At 38.7% G+C, this 22,347-nt stretch overlaps 1 protein-coding gene across 3 annotated transcripts in view; it reads left to right on the top strand.

Moving 5' to 3' along the window:
* The window catches only part of snx19a (sorting nexin 19a), a 49,594-nt gene that overhangs the window by 12,472 nt on the left and 14,775 nt on the right, over window positions 1-22,347 (top strand). The window lies entirely within an intron of this gene.

The raw sequence follows: 22,347 nt of genomic DNA on the forward strand, positions 1-22,347 counted from the left end.
TGTTTTCTGGAACTCACTCTGCGTCTCAGCAGAATTTAACAAAAGAAAAACAAAAGAAGAAAAACACCAAGCCATGTTCTTGGTGATAAGAAACACATTGCATTCTGATGAGGTTGTGGTTTTATCGGTTCACGTCATCAACGTACCTCGTTTTGCTTACTCGTCCACCTGCCAACCGCACAAGGGAGGCGGCGAAGAAGCGAGGCTCCTCTTCATTTGAAGAACACACGTTACTGTATGTATAAATCTCAATTCGAAAACAATTGAACTGCTTTTGATTCTTGGTATTGAACAAATGTACAGCAATGTTCGTTATTTTGGTGGTACATGGAGAGCTTAGGAAGGAATTTGATTTAAAAGTTGATTTAAAAAGTGTGAAAACACTTGCAACGAATAATGAAAGTAAAAAGGAAAGGAATCTCATACGGGTTAATCTGGAAAGTACTCAGTGCTTCACTTTTTCTACATTTTGTTATGTTATAAGTCACAACCTTATTACACGAAACACCCCAAAATTGGCAATGTGAAAATGTGTTTTTGGAATTGGTCAGCGTCTTGCACATGTGAAATTATTAATAAGACCTGAAATTTGGTGTAAGCTGTGACTACAATTGACCATACATTGGTAATATATTGGTTCAATTTCCCATGTTTTTAAAAATTGTGTTCCCTCTCAGAGTTTGGAAACTATGAGCCCCATTTGCACATATCATCATGTGCTGTTTAAAACTTTTATAGACAAGAAGCTAGCACTTTTCCTGTTTATAAATTTCATTATCCCGGCCTTCGAAAAAAAAAAAAGACTGCAAACAGACAGAAGGAGTGTTGAAATACATTTGTAACAACAATATCAATGTGTGGACAATTACCGAGCTTTCAGATGATTACAATGTTTTAAAAAAGAAAACGCATACTGGAACAGGGATGCCCATTGCCATCTTATTGTTCAGAACTGAATATGATGCTTTGGGGCATTTCCCAAGGCCAGTTGATGTTGGGTTCGTAACAAACAGTGGTAGGAAGAAATAACTTCAATTTTTCTATTATATGTGCTCATTGTTTTCCCTCTGAAGACTTTTGTTGTTTGGCCCCTACATTTGTAAACAGATCTGTATTTTGAACTCCTCACTTTGTTTTTTTTCCCCCAACTTCCATTGATGCTAACCTGCGTAAACGGAGAGGTAAAGTCAAACACGGTTGAGATGTCGATTGAGTGAGCTCTGCTGCAATTTGAAGTTCTTTATTGAGTCTCAAAACACATACAAGAAAGGTGTATTTTCCAGTTTTTATTTGCTACTTTAGTTCAAAACATTAGCAATGCTATGGGATCACGTTGCATAAAAGTCAAGCCAATGCTAGCTAGAGCATAAACTACATGTTTCATATAACATTATTTTGGCTGCTACTTCTTCTCAGTACGAGTAGCATTAGTTGATAAAATAGAGAACACAATTTTGTTGTGCCACATTTGTGTCTTGTGACTGAGTGTGTTCTCAAACGCCCGTTTTGCGCGCACCTGCTCGTGAGTGCGTCTCTCCTCACCTGCACCTCGTTATCCCTGATTATCGTCTGTATTTTACCCTGTGTCTCATTCTGTCTCGTCGCCAGTTCGTTCTTGTTCTCAGTCATCACGTTCCGGCATTCTTTGTTTCACAACAATAACGGTTAGCTTTGACCCTGTCTTGACTGTTGACCTTGTCTTTTGCTTCATGTTTTGGATCAGTCTGCTCATGCTGACTGATGGCCTTTGTACTGCCAACCTTTTTACTACTTTCTTTTTTTGTGCGCTAAGTCTTACATTTGGGTCCAACCTCGCTTGCCGTTTTGTCGTTTTTACTTGTTGTACTTACCGGTCAGTACATACGCATTCTTTTCTTTCATTCTTAAGTATGAGAGTTGCAATAGTAGGCTACTATTTATTACCTTTACCATCTCTGGTAACAAAAGCTGGAAGCAGAAGGCAAAACATGCATTCAGATGGCTGCGGGCACGTCCTTGGCATCTGGCTGAAAGTCAAGTGTTTCTCAAGGTAAAAAGGCGCGATGTGAATAATGGTGAGGCCTTTGATCAGTCTACTCGCCGTCAGCAGATGACAGACATCTCAGGCAGGCCCGCAACTTCACACAGTCGAGAGAAGAATCTTGGAACAGATGAGGGCGGGTGATAAGCTTGATGTTCAACTGTAGCCTGTAAATATTGTATAGTTGGTATGCACAATGGAAAACATACATCAGAAGTGTGTAGTTCAGTTCAGCCTAATGGTATTAGATCTCCAACAATATTTTCTCCATTTTCTTGAGGACGCCCAGTTTCAGGCCTGCAGAATTTGTCACAGAACATTTTAAGAAGCGTTTTGTTTCATGAGAACCGCATTTCTCAAACGAGGCTGTGGTACAAACGATGATGCCGTCAGTAAAAATCGCATCCATTTGCTGTCATCTCGAGAGTTCCATCTTGTTCACTGGTGGTTACGTGATAGGCACTCTTCGGTCTGATCTTTTATTTGTCGTGGCTAACATGTAAGACTTTGGAACAGCAGATGATCCTCCTCTGGGCCAACTTCTTGACTTTGACGAATCAGCAGTAATCCTTCGATGAGTGAATGTTTGCTGGGTACTGTATGAGAAACGTAAGCGCTCCTCTTTCACACAGTGGGCCTCCTCACTGTAATATCGCACAGCAGCGGGAATTTTCCTCGCCTGCATGTGAGGAAGGTGGAGTTTTTGGTCAGAGGTGAACTGGTGAACTTTTAAGGTGCAGATGAGGACGATATTTGTTGAGCGCTACATATTGTCAGTCATTAGAGTTGGGCTTGGTTTGAAGTTATAAAATGAGCATTTTTCTCTTGACAAAGATTTAGTGGTTGGTATTTATTTGGCCGCTTGCGTGAACGTTAAAGCTATACCATGTTTCATAAAGGTCTGTGGGATGAAATGGGACCCATTCGAGATGACATTCGAGAGTCCTTGTAGGACTTTTGCATAATGTTTTGCAGTCCTTCAAGTGTGAAATCGAATCAACCATTACAGACCGATGTAAAGCTGCGCTGTTGGCCCATCTTGATGAAACAGTTTAGAACGAGCCACAGTGACTCATTTCAATCCATTAAGGTCATTACCTATTTACATTTACAATGGTGGCTTTGTTGGTGTTTTTCTTTGGATCCCAACCAAAATGATGTATTGCCGTTGCGTCAGCTGCAGATGCAGATAAAATGTTGTATCGAAGCAATTCAATGCAATTAGACTAATGGCCGCAATGGTACATAAATGGTACGCAAATGGGGTTACGAAATGTAATGAAATCCAACACAGTTCTGCCTTTACAAAGATAATGTGCAACTCGTATCATAGAAATAGATTGATGTGTTACTTAGTGACACTGACATGCAGAAAGGCAGACTATAGCTGCCAGGTTTGAAAAGTGAGCAGCAGATGAATCATCCCACAAAGATGTCGTATGTCCAAAATGTTCTGTCCCCTCAGAACATTTGGTTTTGCTTTCCAGGGGTGAAAGCTTGACGGCAAAAAGCCAGTTGGGGTTTATCAGAGATGCTGGAACTCGTGTGTGTGTTTTGTGCTTTGAAGGCTCTTTTTACTGCCAAGCTTTGGAAATGTGCCGCTGTGATGTTGACTCCATTACAGCTGGGCTGCGAGTCGGACTCCAAGAACACCGAGCTCGACGCTTCGGGGCCTGAAAAACATGGCTGAGATGCACAACATGAGTCAAGAGATTTAAATGGCAATACCCCGATAGAGGCCAGTGGAAACTGTTGAGTAGACAACTCCACGAACTGTATGGGACTGTATGGAATGTGACGTAGTCGATATGAGATAGTTATGAAGTATAAAGACACCTCTCGTGAAATAACAGACGTCAAATGGGTGGCCCAAAGAAAACGGCAGAGAGCTGTGTACATTTTTTCATGACATAAACAAGAACCTCTCCAGAGGACATAAAAAAGTCATGAACAAATGTATGGATGAAAAGTTCTGAGACAACTTCTTTATGGATTGATGAGACAAATTCGAACCTTTAACAACAAGTTACAAGCTCACTTGCATGTCGTCTTCTGGGATGGGGTCATTAATCTTATTAATGTAACAAATGATGGCAGCGACGATACAATCTCAGAAGTGTACAGAAACATTTTGTTCGCCAGTTTCGAGAACGACACAGCAAATTTATTGGCCGATCCTTCCGAATGCAACAAGCCAATGACCAAAACGCACAAAGCCAAAACGAAGAAGTTCATCAGTGGCAGATCACCGTAAAAAGAGGAGACTGCCATAACGTAATCTTGTCACGTCTTATAGAAATAGCACATTCAATTTCAGGGAATATCTTGATAAAATTGTGGATGCAATTTTTATCATTCAATTTGTGCTGGGGAAAATCTCGTTTAGCGTTTGTGAATTTGTAGACTGTGCGTGATACCTCAATCGATGTTATTCTACTGCACGCTCACGAGTGGACCTGGCAATTTGGTGTCCCAAAGTACTCGATTTTAGACGACCTAACCAGGTCTAAATTGTGCCATAGGTGGTGTCATTGATTTTAATGGATTTAAACAAGGCACAAGCAGACTGATTCTGAGCTCCGTGGACGTGTGTGGTAGATGTTATCGTATTTCATTCAAAAATCTGACAGTGTGGGTCGACTTAACATTATCACCTTAAAAACAGTTTCATGTATTTATTTTTAGGTTGCTTCCATTTGCCCACATCATATTCCAAGTAGTTCCCTTTACTCCAAATGCAGTTTGCGCATGTCGATATCCTGCGTGGACTCTCGCAAGGCCTTCCGCCATGTAGACCACACGCCTCTTTCGGAATTTAGATGGTTTAATGAGGGGAGCCTCTTCGATTGGCCTGGAGTTGTCTGTGTTCCCTCCCACAACGACACATCATTATGCAAATGCCTTCTTTTATCTGTGATATAGAAAAATACCAAAAGAAAGAAAACTCCCCGCAATGCTGGTTTGATTGTGCTTTGTGCTAGATTTGCTTTGTGCAAATACGTTCGTAGTTGTACAGTATATGATGATTAAAGCATTGATTTAAAAACATCTAATAGTGGTCGTCCTGTGGGCCCGTTAAAAACTGATTTCACAATAACTGTTTTTAATTAGTATGATCATCTTTTATATGCTCTCTGCATCATTCTAAAAGCCCTTAATAAAACTTCAAGATTTACACCAAGGTTGAATGAAAGAATGGTAGTATAATCTATAACGGCAGCTTTCCGGTTTTATTACTTTAATTACAACACACATGTTGTTATGCCAGTGATGATGCAACCTCGGGGTTCAACTCACGTGACTCCATGTTAGGAATGCTTTAGTTGTTTTTTACTGCCAGAGGCTCCCTGGCCCATCCACGTTTGAAGAGCAGCTGTCCCCTGCAAACAACTATTATGTAATGTCGTATCACGCTATTATTACCGTACGCTGCAAGTTTCCTGACAGGCCTGCGGTGCTATAAAAGTCCTTTTGATTGAACCTGTGTGTGACATGTTTACATGCCGTCGACTTTTATGACAAACCTCCCTCAGTCCTCATTTTTTTTATTCCCCTCCGTAGAAGATAAATCTTCAAGTGCTTCAGATTGTTATGATGTCCGTAAAAATTAATGGAAATATTGCGCTTGTGGCATGCTTGCAGCGTCATCGGGCACGTGAATGGGCGTGCACTGCCGGAAAATGAAAATAACTTGACAAAGACACCCTGCTGGATGCTGTTTTATGAGTCCTCTGTCACTGCAAAGACGGAACACTTAATGCCGGGACTCTCAGTGCTTTCAATTTAAGGAGCAGACGTCCTGTCTGGGCTGCTCTGGGAGGCCATTTTGACATGTGTGGGGGACATGTGCATGCATATCTTCATTTGCTAGGTTAGGGGTCTGCAACCTGTGGCTCTGGAGCTAAAATGTGGCTTTAAAAAATCCATCCATCCATCCATCCATTTTCTTGACCGCTTATTCCTCACAAGGGTCGCGGGGGCTGCTGGCGCCTATCTCAGCTGGCTCTGGGCAGTAGGCGGGGGACACCCTGGACTGGTTGCCAACCAATCGCAGGGCACACGGAGACGAACAACCATCCACACACACGCACAAGCACACCTAGGGACAATTCGGAGCGCCCAATTAACCTGCCATGCATGTCTTTGGAATGTGGGAGGAGACCGGAGTACCCGGAGAAGACCCACGCGGGCACGGGGAGAACATGCAAACTCCACCCAGGAAGGTCCGAGCCTGGACTCGAACCGGAGACCTCAGAACTGGGAAGCGGACGTGCTAACCACTCGACTACCGTGCCGCCCGGCTTTAAAAAAAAGAGGGAAAAAAAAGTATACATTATTTTTAACTGTTTTTTTTTTTTGTATAGATATTCTTTAACATTAATTACTGATTTAGATTAAAAAATATGAAAAATTGCCAAAATTTTAAGTTGTCAGAAAAAGAGACAAAAGGTAGATTAAAACGTTTTGTTAAAATGTCCAAAAAGTGTCCATACAATGTCTAAAAAGGAAGAGTAAAAGCAGACGGTTGCCATAAAATTGCAAAATGTCAGACAATCTAATTAAAAATGGCAGACATGAAAACATTTGAAAATCAACTATAACATTTCCAAAAACAAAAGAAGTCATAAAATGACCGCAAAATAGAACATTGATTTAAGAAAAGGCAGAAAATAAAATGTTTAAACACAAACCGTAAAAGGTTTAAAAAATAAATGAATAAATCCTGAAAATTACCATAGCGTCCACAGAATTGACAAAAATGTGAGAAATTGATAGAAAAAAAAGGCAGGGAAAAAATGTCAATAAATAACCATAGCATGTCCAAAAAATGAAAAAGAAAGGCAGAAAATTACCATATGTCCATAAAATTGCCAAAAATGTCAGAAATTTGTCAGAAAGGAAACATATATATATATATATATATATATATATATATATATATATATATATATATAATTGTAAATGTGAAAAAAGGAAGACGAAAGGTAGAAGAAAATGAATCTCTACGTATTGGATGCTGCATATTTTTCTGTTATAGTGCAGCTCTAATTATCTCTTGGGCCTTCATCCCATTAGACTAGCACTAGCTTTCCTTCATTATGTTTGTGGCTCCAGACAGCCTTTTGTAATCTATTTGGCCTAAAATGTCTCTTTTGACAGGAAAGTTTGCTGACCACTGTACTAGGGTATGTGGCATTGTGTTATGTAGGTCATGTGACAAGCGCTTAACATTATGTTTTTAATGTGTTTGTGATCATGAACTTAAGACACTATCTGCATAAAAAATGGGTACGTGTTTTTTTTTTTTTTTTTTTTTTTTTTTTGCCAATGAAATTGAAAAATTTGGCAAAATGTACCAAGTCATGTCGCTGCATTGGATTCGTTACAATAAGCGTCAATGGAAATATGCAACAACTGAACTGCCCGGAGAATGTCTGTCTGCTGCACTTACAACCAGGTGCTTTCAATCTGCTTCCCCACAAGATAAAATGTCCTTACATGGAGCTCTGTTGAGTCCAAAGATTACTATTGTGTCATTTATTTCTTCATAAATAGCTAAATAAAGCGCTCTTCATCACCAGGGTTCTGAGTTAATAATGGAAACAGGCTTGCTGGTTTAACGAGCACATCATTCCAGTTTTCGGTCTATCGTTCGGAGCTCAATACTTTGAGCTGAGAATACATGGAAATAAATAAACTCTTCCCTTACATGTGGAGATTTTACAAGGCTGGCGTCCGATGTGAGGTTTACCTTTCTATTAAACAAATCTATTTTCAGTCAGAAAATGTTACATTTACATCGTTGCAGGTTCCAGCTCAGTCTAACTCGTGCCAGATGATATAACATCTCTAAATGGAATTAAGGCAAACGTACAAATAGATGAATGTAATTATAAACACTATAGACGATATCCAGTCTATTATCTAAGGCTGAAGATTATCCATTTTACCTCAGCTCAGCAAAAGATAAATAATCCTTGGAAAATGACTGACCGCGCTTGACACATGGCGCTGCCTAAACCGTACTTCATAACAATGTCAATTTTGAGCTCTGTTGCTACCCAGTGCATCAACACTATGTCATAGACTGGCCTGCACGTTGCTGTGTGCTGTTTGGAGCCTCCCTGCCAACTTACTGACTCCCTCCAACAAGCGATTGACAACACATTTCACACAAAGCCGCTCACCAGGGAATGACATGCATGGCCGCGGCTGTGTTTGAGGGGAAAACTGGCATCTATGTCCGTCAGTTGTTGCTGCTTCCTGCAGCTGCATATTGTTGTCAAATAGGAGGATCAACTGATTTATTTTCAGCAAAATGATATGAAAATTTGTATGGACTGACACACAACACGTGCTGCATATTGTTTCCATATTTTGTTGGCTCTCTCAGTTCACCTTTGGATTTATTCTGCTTTTGGCTTATGTTTTTCCATCTTATCTTCACACAAAGTCCACTTTAAGACGAGCCAGGTGGACGTCTCAAAAACACACCCAAAACTAAATAATCAATTAAAAGACAAATCAAGCATGACAGATCTAAGGATTTAAACTTTAATGGGTATAGAACAAGGCCAGTTAAGGTAATATCAATTTTTAACATTCATTGTAAGGAAAAAGCAATACTGTGTACTGAAACAAAGCTGTGGAAGAACGGCCGTTAAATGTGACCGTTACAGAGAATTAATGGTTACACGGTATATGCTAGCATAAAAGACCATAAAAAATTGGCCATTTGATGGTAGAGCGCTTCCTGATCCTGATTGCTACAATTAGAAAAAGGCAGTCACAAAGACATGGCTTAATCCAGAACCTCCAACAGTGAATTCTGTGCTTATAAATGAACAAGATCTCTCTCAAGAAAAATGGATGAATTGGGCACTGTTGACATGTTGGGACCATATACGGGGGCAACCCATAGCAAGAAAGCCATGCGTGATTTGTTAAGAACACGACTGTATGTCCAACGGCCCATGTTTACATGTACGAGATGATTAAGAGAATGTTAATCTCCACTAAGTGATTTATAGACAGCATTGAGAAAAAAAGAGGAACAAAAATGACTTTTCCTCATCAGTTCAATTACATTCCAGGACATCGCCTGAGGGGCTTCCTGTCACAAACATTAAAACTAACAAGGGCGTGTGCAGCTAGGGTGTCCCTTTACAAAACCAAATTAGTGGTTTGCACTTCAACTACAGGATTAATGTTGGACTGCTACCACATCATTCAGTGATCAGATTGTATTTCAATGTAAAAGACACACAATAACAGATTTTTGTTGTTGTTGTGATAGATAGATAGATAGATTTTGTTTTAGCTAGCTACCTCGGTAAGAAAAGATTTGCTTTCTTATATATAGACCCTTCCAGTGTGACGTCACGTTTAAGTTTGCGGTGGAGGGCAGGGCTTCAATTTGTTTGTTAGCATCCATATACAGCAAGACAAGTATATCCGGACACAAACAATTTAATGAATGACAATTTACACCATGAAAGTAGTGATTGACGTCCTGTTTCAAGCAAAAACAACATACCTTAAACTTCCGCTGCCGTCCAACAAACTTTTTTTTGTAGCGGCTCCAAACGGTGGTTTCAATGAGTCGCAGTAATGTAGTGTCCTACTCGGGACGTTTTTTGTGACACTTGACATATTTCCCACCTTTTAACGAAAATGTTCGCCGAATATCAAGCTTTGTACATTCATTTGTTGTGAGATGTTTGCCCTTCGTGACGCACAACGGAAGCTAAGCAGTGACTGCAGCTGAAAGGGTCTGTAGCTAGCTAGATAGCTATGTAAAAAGATTAGCTTTCTTAGATTGCTCTCATAGTTAGATAGATAGATAGATAGATAGATTTCTTAGCTAGCTATGAAAGAAATAATTTTGTGTTCGAGTCTTGGCTCTGACATTCTTTGCTTGTGTGAATTTCCCCATGGTACTTCTCCTACCCACATTCCAAGAACATTCCGGTACATTTTAGACTAATTGAAGATTCTACATTGTCCATATTGACAATTCTGAACATTTCTGGGCATTTATGATACTTCCCCAATGCAACACAATACAAATGTTTCCTTTATATGGTGAAAACAAACGGTGAACTGTATTGCATTTGCCTGTGACTATACTAACCACACAAATTGTTATAGTAGTCAAAAAACATCGCATCACATTTTAAAATCAAAATAATCCTTTCAAATATTTAAATCAAATTACAACGATCCAAAGTTCAACGCTTTGCAATTTCCAATCAGCGAACAAACCGTTATTTTGACTTGTGATGTCATCTCGGAATTGTTAATAGGGAATGTGTGAATGGTTTTGGGTGTATGCAGGTCAGCTGGCATACGTAGATTGCAGTTGACCCACCCATGAGCCCATGGTTCTTATGAGGACAAGAATTATAGAGAAAGAATGGAAAGAGCAAAATTTGATGTCACTTGCTTGATATAGTTATTTGTTTTTCCACCTTTTTCTGTTGAAGCATAAATTGTAGGCTGTGCTGAGCTCTGCTTGCAAGGCGCCAGACCTTATATGACTTTTGGTTGTAATTTTAGCCAACTGCAGTATATTGACAGACTTTGGAGTGGATGTATGTCTGATGTGTGAGTAATTATGTGACTCGAGCATATTGGAGTAGGAATTGACGAAAAACTATCTGAAAGTAAAGCCATCTCGAGTTGTGTCACTGATTTGGATTATCTCTCGGGAGTCGCTTCAGCACGGGGCCCTATCGCAATTGCCAGGGTTGCCTGGCCTGTTACGCTGTCTCTGCCAAATGTAGCTGACGGCCTCAACCCTGACAATGTCCAGTATCTGAATGGGGGCGTTCCTTCCTGTTTGCTTTACGCTTGGTTCTGCGTTACTGACACAATTTCCTCCCACTCCATCTTAAGTAAACTAACCAGTTTAACTACACTGATTGCAGCTGCTGCTGGTCTGCCTGCACAGGAAGTTGTTTATGTCTTCTTGTGGGATTATTTAGAAGGTGAATATCTATCCATCTGCACGTGCAGTTCTGTTTGGGCCAAAACATTGTGAACGGACGCTGGGGTCGTTGAGCAGCAATGCTTGGTTTTACTCCATAACAAATACAAAAATTGTTCACTTGTCAGTTTAAGATGTTACCTACTGAAAAGTTGATTACTACTATTTATTGCTGTCATCATCTGTGAGTGAGCCAGTTTGCAATCATGCACGTCCCTTTTTTTTTTCTTTTTTTTTTTCTCTTGCCGCTTAGTTTGAGCAGTACAGAACATGGAGAAAGCAATGTTGATGAAAAATAAAGTATATTGAAATCTAATTAAAAAAGAATAAAAATAAATATATATTTTGCCTTCAAGAAACAAAAATAAGAAACCACATTTTGGAGGAAATACAGAAAACAATATGATTTCATTACTTTTGAGATTTTCTTTTGATATTATGACAGACCAGTCAAATCTGGTTATGTCTGCCTTTGGATATATTGTGTTGTACAAGTTATGATCAGAGCAAATCATTTAGTGTTAGTTAAAAAAATAAATAAAATAAAATAAAAATCTTTTCCAATATATAATTAGTGCTATAATTTGTGTATTTTTTTTCCACTTTAAACGTGATTTATTGCCAATATTGGCTTTTAAATAGGGTCTCTAGAGTGCCTGCCCACCCATCAAGTGTAAAAAAAAACAACAAAAAAAACAACCCAAAAAAATATTGTATGTGCCTATTTCTGAAAATATGTCTTTGAACGAGTTGTTCTGCACTTTATATGGTGAAATTAACCAGTTGTGGCTTGACGCATGTGCCATTCATTTGCAGTCTGGACGAGGAGCGGGAATATCTCCTGCTGTGGAGAGTCTCCAGAAGTGTTCAATAATACTGTACCACAAAAATAGTTTGATTCATTGCATGTCTAATTTGGTCCCCCTTATTTGAAAAATAATTACTGGAAGGGTCGTAAAAGCATATTTTGAGGGATATTTTAGCGATATTTTAGTAAAACATCTGGGAACTGTTTTAAGTAGTGAAAAAGCACGATATGTCTTTTTTTTTTTTTTTTTTTTTTTTTTTTTTTAAGTAGTCCGAAAAAGATTTTGCATCTTTGAACCTTTCAGAGTTGGTTCCGCAGTGTCTTGCGGCATGTGAACAGCTAGCTGACACGTTGAGTAGCACATTATGTAATGCTATACAACCCGTATCTGTAATTTGACAAATATTTCTGTAAAGTGACCCTAAAAAATTCACACCGTTTTTTTAAAGTCAATGTATGAAGCTAAATGTGACAGAAAGTCAGTATTTTTTCCACACATGAAACACTTAACACCACATACTAGAGCATAAAATATTATTTTGCCAACAGAACAAAACACGAGCTGACGATTCCAACTTTTGTGTAATGCTGATAACTTACAAAAAGTCTCAACACGTGGACTCAACTATTTTTACATGCCAGATGAAGACGAAACACCTCAGTAGTTTTGGCAATTCCATGTGGCTTACATTTACGACTCTTCTTGAAGCGTTGCATAATATAAGTCAGCGGGTGCACACGTTACATGCCATGAAAGACGGTCGAAGAATTCACTTTGTGATGGAATCCATTTGAATAAGTTTATGCAAAACAACATCAGTTCCTGATATTTTGCTGGATATTTTTGTCTCTTGAAGAACTTAATGCAATTAAGCTGTGTTCACTCAAAAATATTACTGTTGGAGGGTCAAATTATAGCAAAGAATTAAACAAGCTAACCCATTATATTAAATACTGATGTTCCGCGTGCAAAAATTAAAGATGAAATGATGTGTTTAATCACTTCATTTGATTAATGTGGTCATTATTTAAAAACATGTGGGACGTCATTTGATTCCAAGTAAGTATTCCTATTCTATGTGGGGCCACTGATGTGTGTGCACAGCTAAGAGACTTTTAAATGACAGCCACGAGCCAAGTCTGTGGGTAAACACCTGGAGAGAAATACATGGTGGAGAGTGAAACTTCCCAAATACTTACCAGTCTATAACTTTAATTGAAGCTGCCACATGGAATAATAAAGAAAAGTGTGCACACAGGGAGAAGATCACAGGTTGAAGTAAGTTGTAACTTTATTAGAGTTAATTGGAGGTTTGTGCAATGGTAAAATTACAGGACGCGTAACAGTGCTGCACCTGCAACCATGTGTTTTTCCTATTACAACTCAGATGCTCCGCTGAACAAAATATTGCGAAACGCCGGGCGGCATAGTGACCTAGTGGTTAGCGCATCTGCCTTACAGTTTAAGGTTTGGATTTTTCATGTAATTTTGCTTGTTAGGTTTTTGATTTTGTCTCGTCAACCAATCAGCTCCCTCGAGCCATCTGTTTTTTGTCCAGTTGTAACTTGTTGCTTGTCAATGCTTGAGCATGCCCAAAAACTGGGCTAGAAATGCCCGTGATTGTGCTGCAACCTGCGGCTCTGGAGGTGTCTTAAATCCCTCTGCTGTGGAACTAATTTTTTTTTATTTTTTTGTAGAAATTAAAATATACTGTATATATTTTTTTTACACATTTATTTTTATTTTTTAGATAAAATATTCAAATGAATCACTGATTACATAAAAATGAATAATTAAATAGTCAAAAAATGTCAGTCAAACTTTTAAGTTCAGAAAAAGAGAGACGAAAGGTAGAGGAAATAAAATAAAATGTAAAAAAATACCCCAAAAATTCTAAAAAGTGGAAATGCCGAAAATTACAAAAAAACGTCAAAATAAAATTTCAAAAAAAGCCAGATAATTAATTAAAAAAGTAGAAAAGAAAGCCTTCAAAAAGTAACCCTAAAATGTCCAAAAGGAAAAGAAGAAATCCCCAAAATTACCATAAAATGTCCACAAAACCGTCAGAATATTGATGGCTAAAAGGCAGAAAAAAAATCCTGAAAAATGTCTAAAAAAAAAAAGGAATAAGAAAGGGAGAAAAATACCATAATAGTGTTATGTGCTGGGGTTGGATCCCAAAAACGCAGACACAAATAAGACCTTAACTATTTATTCACATCGAGAGTCGAGAAATACCGAGAGTTGCACAGAGGAACAGAGGTAATAATCCGACAAAAACACACACTTCTCAGGCAGGCTTATATAGACAGCGAACCGATCCGATTGGTTGTGGCTAGACATGTGGGTAACAGGACTGACATGAAATTATCTGATTGGCAAAGTGCCCTTGAGCAAGACACTGAACCTTAATCTGCATGTTAAAATTGGTGTGTGTGAACCAGATTTGAATGTATATGTTCGACTGCTCCTGCCTGGTGTTGCGCCACACTCGACTTTGGGCCACTGCAAGATATAACAGAAAATTTAAGCCTTGGAGAACAAGAAGGGAAATTAGGATTTTCTGTGAATGAGTCACGGGGTGATTGGTGGGGTGATGTCAGCTCAGCCCAGTCCTCTCAGCTGAGCGAGTGTGTGTATTATTGCGGTGTTGGCACCGTGAGTGTCACTGGGGCCTTCTGGACCCAAGCTGTTGTTTAGTACTCAGACTAGCGCACACGCACAACTGTACAATGTTTAGTCGTTTCATTAGCACACACATAGTAAAATGTTGATTTATTCTAACGGTAACACGAGTCACACAGCCTTCAAACTTATTTTCCTTTTTCTATCAAACAAGTCTCATCTGGCGAGTGGACTGAGTGCAGCGGTCGTCCTTAGCGCAGTCTGAGATGATAAATGTTTAGTTTGTTATGAACTCTGACCGTGTGAAACAAATAATTAACATCAGCCACCTGTTCCTAGAAGAAATCTACAGTAAATATTTGATTTGGAAAACAATGGCGCATCTTTTACAACTAATATTTCCTGTTTTTGCCAATTTTTTTTTGTTTTGTTGGGAATACATGCTACATGCTAGTTAGCTAATGATGCTAATAATAAAAATGGAGGGAAATTCAACGTGCTGGTTATAATAACACAGCTACAAAATTAAATTGAAGCTAATTGTCCAAACGTATGGAAATGATTAAGCCTGATTAGTTCCAATTTTTTTTTCTTCTGACAAATAGTTGACATTGAGGTGTTGATGATGACTTCCAGGCTTGACGCCAAAACAGACAGAGAGCCGGTGAGGAAGAATACAGAGTACAAAAACATCATCGCTCTTATCCACCCTGCCATGACTCCATTTAATCTCAATGGGCTGAAGACTAACACAAGAAGATCCAATCAATCTGTTTATGAATAATGTGTTTTAGTGCATGTAAAAGCAAAGCCACACACATCCAAACATCCTGCTCTGGTGTCTAAATAAGTTTGCTGCCTTTCCGTGCGGCGCTACCTTTCAAACTATCAACCACTATTGGCTATGCCAAAAAAACAAAACAAACAACAGGATATTCTCCAAGATGATAATTATGTGTTGTAGACATGCAGTCAACAGCCAAAACAGTCATAGAAAAACACTTCAATTTCCCTGCTCTTGTGGGTTGCGATGGATTTTATTTTCTAGGACTCATCTCACGCAATGAGTCACTTCCCAAATGACCCACTTTTTTTATTTTGTAAAAATAAGCAGAAACGGTTTGTGTTTAACCACCAGAATTTTTTTTTTTTTTTTACGCCATTAACCACTTCAGTTTGCTCTCTTTCTCTTTCATCCAAAACGCTCCTGTCATCGTTGAAAGGAAGACTGATGACATTTTAATCTTCGGATGTCATCTTCCTATCTCTTTCTCTCTCTCCTTTTTTTTCCAAGTGTGAAGATGGCAACACAAATTAAATTGTGCTTAAATTTGACTTCAATTCATTCGCTTCCTGATGTAACGTTTATGCCCCAGCTTCACTAAATGTACAAAAACAACCATTTTCAGGTTTATGTAATAGTTAATACACCAGTATATATAAGCCCTTTAACTTAAAAAGGGTCCGGCATCCAAGTTTTCAAACTCCCGTCATGCTAGGACTGCATCAGAGGCCAACAGTTAAGTAACAAAAAAGGGGTTACGACACTGCCTCGATTGGCATTTATTGGCTGATTGCTAAACAGCTGAATACACAGTTAAAAAAAAAAAACAATATTTAATTGGAAAGAAAAAACAACTAGTAAAGTTCTTTCACTCAGAGATTAATTATTAAGTAAATTTTAGAGAGTTTGTAGTACATTTTATCAGTCTATAAAAAATAAAAAAAGTTGACCTCATGACCTTCATGTCTCCCAAAGACAGCCACTCTACCACCTGAGTCATGCCATTCTTGCAGTTTACTACTATACTGCATTGCTGGTATGTCCAAAATGAGACCAAAAATGGGTCTTGGAGGTCCAAGGATTCCACCTGACACCATCAGTATACTAACACATACAGTAGCAGGAGTGGCGTGGCTCAGGTGGTAGAGTGGCTGTTGTGGGTTCGTTCCTCAACCCTTGAGTAGCTTAAAACAATAATAAAAAAGTAAAAAAAATAAATAAATAAAAAAGTAAAAACTCTCATTGTAAAATTTACTTAGAATTTCTGAGTGTAAACACTTTACTAGTTTCCCCCCCAAAGTAATATTATGCCCCCCCACATACACACACAACTTTTTATACTGCTTGTGCAGTCGCCAGGTTGTTTTTCAACTAGTTTGGTATGAAAACAATGCATAGTGTATGGAAATTGGCCACACAATCACATCTCTTTTGTGTAAGTCACATTCCACTTTTGCATTTTTTTTTTTTTTAAACAAGCTCTTTTCATCTCCAAAATCCAAACAGCCTGTCTGCCATGTTGTCACCAAGCGGAGGTTTGAGCAGGAGTGCAACAGTGACAGTGTTTTGCTCTTAACACAACAGGGTTACAGTACCCTGGGACTGAGTGAGGAATGTAACAAGCTCACTGTAGTCTCATGCGCAGGGCGGAGACGAATATGAGAGCCCATTTTCTCTGCTCTCTCAACAAATATTTGTGCACTTTTACTGCTAAGTCCTTTTTAGGAAACGGCGGTCGGAGTCACAAATATGATCATAAAGAAAGAATAAACATCTCTGTGGGATTCCTACTTAAATCGTAAGTCGTTATGATGAAGATATTTTAAATCCTATACTGTAATAATATGCCTATCAGCTCTGAGGTTCAGGATCACGTTGGGGGTTTGTCATTGTCAGTACTCTATGTACTTTAAACTTCAAGTTTAGCCTCCCCTTAATGCATCATCTTAGAATGAAAAAATACTCCCCCTCACATGAAGAGCAATCCCTGGAGGGTAATTCCAGAAAAGCTCTGTTTTATGCGTACGAACCGACGACAGCGAAAGACTTAGAATGAAGCACTCTCGTCCTGTGTTGACATGAATTCGGGCACTTATGTCATCTCCTAATCTGGCACATTGGCGCAGAGCCAAACCTCACCTGCGCTTAGGATGATGCGACGACGTCCGTACGCTGAAAGGCCCCTGAGGTGCTCTGACAGCTTTAATGAAGACATCCGCATCCGTTTTTTATGAACTCTGAGTGATGCCTCTGGCAGCCAGTCAGGCGTATATAGCCCGGGGGTCAATGGGCGTCGAGTGAAGGACGCAAAAAGATGATTATCCCCCAAAACGTGTGTGCACTTGATAAGATATAAAGTCTGTTATACAATTTTCTAAGATGCAAACTTTGAGACGAAGACTACAGACCTCCAAAATACGGTAACCAAAATATTGTAAACTGCATCAGCAGGCAGTTGTATACGACAGAAAAGATCTGAATCGGGCCCCGCCCATCCGCACAAGTTTAGTTTTTTTTCCCTAATCCTGGAGATAAAAGCACAGGCTGTTTAGTTAAGTGTTGTCATGAACTCAATTGTATAGAGTAGAAGAGTACAATTTGATTTTAACATATTTCAGTCGATATTAGCAAGCAGGAATGATAATATATACATCCCAAAAATATTTTCAAGTATAAAGATACCACATACGGTATACAGAAGTGAATGTTACAGCAAGAATAATTAACTAAACATAGAAATGTGAATACCAAGATAGATGCAATAGCCTCAATGGTTAAAAAATATCTTACACAAATAAGATTTTAACCATTTATTCACATCGAGAGGCGTGGAACAAACTTGACTAGACAAAAAAAACAAAACAAAGCGAGTTGCACAGAGGACAGAAAGCAATAATCCGGCAAACACACACACACACACACACACACACACACACTTCTCAGACCGCTACTGGAGACAGCGAATCGATCTGATTGGTTGTTTTTAAAAATACTTTGAAAGACCTTAATCATATGTATGAGAAAAGAGCAAAGTTTTTATCATGGCTTTATACACATTTACCATATATAATCGATTTGTTTTGAATATGTATTCATTCATATTGATCAAAAACAAAAACAAAAGAATACCAGCAAATCGGGGGACTGTTATATGCAAGTACTGTACAGAGAAAGCTGCTTTTTTAAGAGTGATTTAGGGGTGCCGTATTATATACGGGTGCATGTTATTCACAGGATTTTACTTTGTTGTATGATTTGTATAATCATCCAGTTCACGTTTAATAAAATAAACAAGGTGGGTCAAACAGGTGGGTCAAAGAAGAGTGATTAACCAATAAAATTGAACAATGAGCCTATCACGTCACGTCATCCAGCACAGTTGGTCATGTTGAAAGTATGACAATATTTCCATGGCTCAGCACAGCCAGAAGACATGCATTCCTGTGGGGTACTTTTTATTTATTTTCCAAAGCTAGCACCCATGTGCTTTGTATTGTGACTTGAAATCAAGTAAAAAAGAAGATCTGATAACAGTTGTACAGTAACCACATGTGCTTCACGAGAACATGCACACAGTGGGCTGCATGAAACAATGGAATGACAATCTCTCGTTGACATGTAAACAAATTAAAAGTATCGCCGATGTTGTGAAATGACACTTGTTGATTGTATCACAATGGAATGCAAATTGTTTCCCTAAATTATTATTTTTGTAATTTCAGAAAAGACACATTGACTCAACACATAGGTAATTTGATATTTTTTTTAAAATTATTATTATTATTGTGGGTGTAGTTTTCAATGGTGTGGAACAGTACTGCAATCATAATGAGAGCTACTTTGGTTACCTCAGTAAAGTACTAGTGAGGACAAGAGATTCCGAAATATTGGGAACAGCTGCTTCACAGCTCCACACCACTACAGATAACAACCACAATAAAAAACATATTGTTAAATTAATACTGAGCCTTTAAATGTGTTTCACATGCTCACACGAAACTAACACGTGCGCTTGTTTTATCTTACTGGTGGGGTCAAACGGTCGGAGTGACACAATGTGGCTAAATTACGAAAAACTCGACAGCAAAATGTAACCATGTTTATCCATCTCTGGGGCGGCCATTTTGTCTCTTGCTATCAACTGAATATGACATTACATTTGGTCCAGTAACGATCGATGGTGGTTTTACCCGTTACGTGACGTTCACAAGCTTTGGTCATGTGACGTTCGCAAGCTGAGCCGTGATTGGTTGTTACCTGAGCCCTAAGCATGTCATGTCATTTCCAATGTAAGCGTGTAAGTGGCAAAATGGCTGCGCCCTGAGGTGGATTTAAAAAAAACAAAAACGTATTCATATATTTAATTAACATTCTGTTGATTTGATGAATACTTTTGTATGATGTAATTTGCAATAAATCAACCAGTGAGGCATACTTTGCTCACCACCGTGAATCAAAACTCAGCATTATTATCTTTTATAATGGTCGACATTTTGCCAGTGGCCATATCGTGACTGACTGGTGTCAAAAGCTGAAAACCCACAAGAGTCATGAAAGATGAATTATTTCACCAAACATGAAAGCTTTGCTAACAAAATGTGTGCCTACTCAATTATTGTGGTAATGCTGTCAACATTCTTTATGATACCACTTGATGATAAACGTATATCATCAGGATTTTTTATTTATTTATTTTTGCGCTAATGCCCCGAAAGCATTGGACCCTTGGGTGCACGCTGGTCGTTTATGGCAAGCCAGACCTTGTAGCTGGAATGTTGTTGTCAGAATTCAAAGTCGTCTAATGCATACGCCCCCCCCACCATCCACACACGCACACACACAAAAGCTCACCGTGTCAAGACCTTGACTCCAGGGACCATGTCCACTCCCCCAATAGTTACAAAACCAACATCAATCATACTTAATCCTTTGAAACAAAGCGGCACATATTGAAAGACCTCCACAGTTGTTTATTTTTTACCATCAGACCCCTTCCCCCCTGGAGGCATTCATCAAGAACAAGAACTCAGGCAACGATCCAAACCATAAGGAATTTCCAACACGCCAACATCTCACATGAGCTGTTAATGGCAATAAATATTCTTGTGAACAGTTTTGCAATCTGCTTTTGGCTTCAGATTCTCATTCCCCGTGAATAAAAATACATCATTATTTTGACAGTGCTGATAAGGAAATACAGTGATTTATTTTTGTAATCATTTCATAATTTTGGCCCCTTTGAAGAATACCTTCTCCTGTGAGACTAAACAGTTTGTCTTGAAGCATGCTCCCTTGCCAGACTAACATGGACAGACTTGCGGTTTTTCTTTCTTTTCTTTTTTTTCCCCATTTGGGGAGAAGGTTCACGTATGAAATCAAAACATGAAAACATACGAAGGTTAGCTTTGCAGTGTCTTTGAATCGTTTTGGAGATTCATCCACTGGAAGGCGATGAAGTCTTCCTATCTTATGTTTGACGATGCATTGTTCGTTCTAAGAATTATTCATCAGTGATGGGACACTGTGACTTACTAACATGAATAGTAATGGGAGGGGAGGGAACGTGACAAGATATGACAAGCGCATATGGCTTTTTGCTCTGATTAACATACATTGTCCTAAAAAAAAAAAAATACCTGTGGGTACTAATTAGCCCCAAGGGCAACATGATAGAGGGCGTCTGTTCTAAGAATAGCTTGCCAGTGATGGGACACTGTGATTTAGTAAGGGTTAGGGTAAGAAACATTAAAACAAAAGAAGAATATTAAAATGTTTTTTTTTATTATTATTTTTATTTACCCATATATGTACCAAAAAAATAATTCTAGAGCTGCAATTTTAATACAATGATAGTGTGAAATCACAATATTGTATAAACCGTCGGAATTTAATATCATTTCAATCATTTCGGAACTATCAACAACCAAATTTCCAACATAACATTTTATTAAGTGTAACATTTTAACATCCGTCACTCTGAAGTATAAAAACAAGATAACTGAGTTTCAGGATACTATGAGCTAATCTTGCAAGATTCGCTGAAGTTGCACTCGACAAATGTTGTTGTTGTTGTTTGGTTTATTAATTTTTTTCCTTTCAGATACATTACAGCTTACATCGATCGCATCACATCATTTGCAACATTGACATCCGAAAGAAGGGCTGACGGGTAGAAGCCGATGGCTTGTTCGAGACCCGTCCCCATCGATCCATTACTATAACGCATCAGTCATATACGTTATTTAAAATAGTCATAGAGTGCAGGAGCAAGTACAGATGCGTCCTTCCTCAACTGTTGTTGTTGTTGTTGTTGTTGTCAGCCATGAATTTTCCTGCCACAACTTTTGCCTCTTCTCACGCACTGAACAGGGAAATCTGCACACGTCTTAGCTTATTCTTTGGGCCACACCGAAGGGGAAAACTGCTAGTTTGTCATTTGGGTTTGAAATATTTCTTTTTTGACATCAGTCCTTGAACTTTTCTGACACACGACTAAATTGACTTTAGTGGTTATGCTGTGATAACATGACAAAAATGCTTGAAGGTTTTTCTGCAGTTTAACGACGACGATCAAACACTTCTTATATGTTGAAGCAAAGAACTGCAAAGTAAGCAAATATAAACTAACGTCCTCTTGAGGACACTTGGAAACCGGTTTTATTCTTAAGATTTGTGCATTACACAGAAATTTTGGACAGCGATACTGTTAACAAAAAATCCTGGAGTGAAATATATCGTTTCCTCCTTGGTGCGTGGCCCACCCTTTCGCAAATAAATCATTTCAGCAGTTTCCACAAGAGGTAACAATATTGATGCGCAGTTTCGGTACTGAATCACAAGTGGAATCCTTCCAGAGGTGATCTTTGTCGGGGGTGAAAAGGTTGCGTGGGTTCTGATTCAAATGTGTTTTGAAATAGAAAAGTGTACAGTTACTGATTGGTCACAGCCGTTCCCGCTTGATCAATATTGATAGAAATCAGACCTTCTCTGAGTGTGGTTTGAGCAAGAGGGGTCACCAAAGAGAGAAAGAGAGAGCATGTTTAGACGTCAGACAGATTCGTGCGGGGATGTAAAGCAGACTTTGGCTCAAAGTGGTGCAGATAAAAAAAAAAAAAAAAAA

The sequence above is a fragment of the Festucalex cinctus genome, chromosome 18 (genome assembly GCF_051991245.1).
Source record: "Festucalex cinctus isolate MCC-2025b chromosome 18, RoL_Fcin_1.0, whole genome shotgun sequence".
NCBI lineage: Eukaryota > Metazoa > Chordata > Actinopteri > Syngnathiformes > Syngnathidae > Festucalex > Festucalex cinctus.